The sequence below is a fragment of the Gopherus flavomarginatus genome, chromosome 1, assembly GCF_025201925.1.
Source record: "Gopherus flavomarginatus isolate rGopFla2 chromosome 1, rGopFla2.mat.asm, whole genome shotgun sequence".
Classification (NCBI taxonomy): Eukaryota; Metazoa; Chordata; order Testudines; family Testudinidae; genus Gopherus; species Gopherus flavomarginatus.
In genome coordinates this window covers 267875544-267879643 of record NC_066617.1, presented here as the reverse complement: position 1 = coordinate 267879643, position 4100 = coordinate 267875544, and positions in this window count along the sequence as shown.

The window sequence follows — 4100 nt, the reverse complement described above, 5'->3', positions numbered from 1 at the left end:
CCATGAGCCTCCTCCTGCACCCCCACCCTGAGCGCCCTCCTGCACCCTAACTCCCTCCCAGACCCTGCACCCCACCCTGCACCCCCTCCCACACACTAACTTCCTCCCAGACCCAGTACCCCACCTTGAGCCCCCTCCTGCACCCTAACCCTAATCTAGATCTTCGAATCGCTGTATCACAAAGTATTAAACCAAGATTTTCAGATATAATAAAGCATACTCAATCAAATTTCTCTCCCTAAAATATTAATGTATTTTTTGTGAGAGCAAAAAGGTTTTTTGTGCCATTAATAAAATAAAAAAAATTTAAAAAATATCGCTTTTCATCTTTCTCATCCTTTTTTAATTTCTATTTGTGTATGTTTTATAACGTACATAATTAGTATAGTAGTACCTGTATATAATTTATACATAAATAAATATACATATATTGGGGGTGCATGCTCAAAAATTTTGTACTGATGGGGTGTGCAATCAAAAATGTTTGGAGACCACTGATCTATATGGTGCCACAGGACTCTTTGTCACCTTCCATGTCTGAAAGTTGCAGATCCTCCTGAGGAGAATGAAATTTTCTATTCTTTACATACACACACCCATTAGTCCGCAATAGCAGTCCTCCATTCCATTAACCCTTACCTAACCACTCCCCTCTCCCCACTATCACCCCAGATTGGCTTTACAATGAAGTTACCTTCTTATCTTTATCAGGTTTTGTATAGGCACCTATCACTGTGGTTTGTGAGCACTGCAGAGTCTTTAGTTGTCTTATTCAAGGTTGCAAGGTAGATGAGAGGGCTGACAGACTCAGTAATATAACCGTTGAGGTGCTAGGTTTGGGCTTAAACTGAAGATCAAGTAATCTTGTGATGGGGAAGGGAAGGTCCTGCGGGAGAGAGTTTGAGAGAGTGGCTGTTGCTGGCTTGGAGCCCAGCTCTCAAGGCAGCGCCATTGTCAGCAGCAGCACAGAAGTAAGGATGGCATGGTATGGTATTGCCACTCTTACTTCTGCACTTCTGCCAGCAGGTGTTACTCTCCAGCCACCCAGCTCTGAAGGCAGTGCAGAAGTAAAGGTGGCAATACTACAACAACCTTTGCAATCCCCGCCCAACCTCCTTTTGGGTCAGGACCCCCAGTTTGAGCAATGCTAGTCTCTCCCATGAAATCTGAATAGTATAGGGTAAAAATAGGGAAAAGACCAGATTTCATGGGGGAGACCAGTTTTCATAGTGTATGACTTGTTTTTCATGGCTGTGAATTTGGTAGGGCCCAAGTTATCAGCTTTACTTAATTTAAGCGTACTTGCTAAAGAAATAGCTGAAGAATGGATTCTGTAAACTCAGGTCTCCCTCCTTAGTTTGGAGATAACACAGATAGCATTTCAGCTCTGATGTTGCTCTAAAGGCCCATGGATGACTCGCCTGTCTCCCATTCCAAATCAGCATGTCACACTTAAATAATAATCAAGGATTTGGTTACCACTCGCAAAATAGCATTATGAACCAAAGGGCTGTGATCACTCTGACTGGCCACTGGAGGTCACCATAGCTCTACAAAAATAAGCAACTCTTAATAAATTCACAATAAAAACAGCTTAAAAACAGAGCTGGTCTGTGACTTTATAAGTAACTGGTGTGAAAACTGTGGGGTACAAACACACACAATAAGCTACGATTACAAATATATGACATTCACAGGAATTATTTTAAGCAAAAAGTGTAGGAGTCCACTACCTACAGCCCCCTTCTGTATAAAGTGAGCATCAACCAGGCTGTGAGTGGCTGAAGAGAGGAGAAGTTAACCCCTGGTTTTTCATTTTTACACAGTGGAGGTGGAGTTGCACCACACAACTGCTGTCTGAAGTTTCTTCTTGTGACTCTCCTCCTGTCCCAAAGCAGAATGTCTTTCAGCTGGCCACTGATTTAGGGAACTTGATCCGCAAGGGCTTAGGTTGAGGGTTTGAGTCTTTGACTCCTGAAAGCTTACCTCCTCATGAGCATGACACCTGTTATCCCGCAGGAATATCATCTTTCTCTTCCCTGCAGCAAACCTCTACGTCAGTAAGATTCATTGGCCAAGAACTGGAAGCAGCTTGGGATATTCTTAAAGCATAGTGGCGTGCTTGAATTAGTTAGTAGATAGCTGCCCTGATAGAGGCATACCAAATAGCAATAATTTAAAAATAAGCAAAATGTTAAATGTAATAGAAAAATGTATGATCCTTCAGCAATCCTCTAGCAAATGAGGTTTTTGGTTTTTTTTTTTGTCTTCCTGGCTAAGTGCCCCACATAGCCTGTAAATACACATTCCTTAGACTTCTAAAATTTTCCTCTTGTGTCAACTGAAATAAGGTCAAAATTCTCCTCTGCTGTTCTGAATTGTAGCTCTCTTGCATGTACCATGTACAGAATGAGCAGTACAAACCCACACTGCTCCTGGGAAAGGACTGTTTTGCCCACTCATTGCTCTGATCCTGGGAGGTAATAAGCAAGCTGGCTCTGATCCAGAAAAGCACTTAAGCACGGGAGCAATGCCATTGACTTCAATTATTCAAACTAGAAGATGCTGAACATGTTGAGACACAGCAGCTACGAGTGCTTATGAAGCTCCTTAAATTATTATTTGTTATCTGTATTCTGGTAGCACCTATAATGGGTGCTCTCCAGTCACACAGGAAGGCGCAACCCTTGCCCCAATGAGCTTACAACCTAAGGCAAGCAACATAGCAAAAGGGAGTGAGAGAGACAACACACAGGTCTGCTACAGTGTCTTTGTGCCACTCACGTAGCACAAAGGGGTAGTATTTTGGCTGGAGGTGAACAGTGAAGAATTCCCCGTGTGTGTGGGGGGAAGGGGAAAGGGGGAGCTTTCTCTTCTGGTATAAAGCTGTGGGAGGTGGTATACAGGCTTCCTGCTCCAACCACCCATCCCCCCACCTGTGATGAAGGGAAAGGGAAGAAGTGTGCAGGGAAGGTATGTGGTGGAATGACGTTTATACTCTGCAGCATCTCAGCTACTCTAACTTTCTCCTGGGGCCTGCTCCCTGACACCCCTCCTTGCTGTGCCAGATGCAGTTCCTCTACAGAGGACAATGTGAGCCCCAATCAGCATTGGTTACATCTAAATATTGGCTATTCCCCTCTGTCCTGCTACTTACTCATTTGAAGTGAGTCTCAAGGAGGGTTTGAAGGAGGACAGGGAAATGGCTTTACAGTTCCATCCAGGGAGGATGTCCCAGGCACAAGCAATAGCATGAAAGAAGGAATAGAGACATCTTTAGGAAAAAGCAGACAAATGGGATATGGTCAGGGCTGGCATTATTACTGGAGGGCCTGTGGGTGACTACAACGAAGTGTATAGACATTCTGGCATGTAAAGAATTGCTGGGTTTCAACCTGTCATGTGGCAGATCCTAGAATAGGTTATAAAAGGAAAGGTAACTGATACGAAGGAGGCTATGAGAGGGGAAGGCTGAGTCCTTGCTCCTCCCAGCTGGATGCAGCTGGAAAGGCCTAAGGTGGTTAGTACCCAGTAGTTTGAGTTGTTTAGTTGTTTAGTTCTGGTTTAGAGTTTGATTTTTGAAAACTGTGCCAGCCCCAAAGAAAGGGATGTGAAGAGCCCTTGGCTGAAACTTACGTTTTTTCCTTCTCTTGCAGGTGAATGTGCACTTCAGATTGGCAATGTGGTAATAAGCAAGAGTGGATAAAGAGCAGGGAGAGGGGCATTGTGAAGGGAAGTAGCTTGGACTTGTATTGGAGGAGAGCTTCAAAGAGAGAAGTGACATGATCAGAGAAGCAGGCAATGAAGATGATCTCAGCAGCTGTGGTTGACATAGACTGGAAGAGGGCAAAATAGGTTTCAAGGAGGCCAGAAAGAGGTTGCAATAATTGCTGAGTTTTCAGAAACCTCCCACTCTCCTCATAGTTTAAATAATATCACACGCTCTTAGCATCTTGTTGGCTAACCCAATCTTCTTCAAAATCAAAAACAGGAAGTGTTTTGTTTTGGGTTGATCTCTAGTGCGCAGTGAGCACCACCATGCAGTTTGGAAAACCAGTGCTCTAGTTGCTGATTAGGATGTGTGGATGTTAACTCTGCAG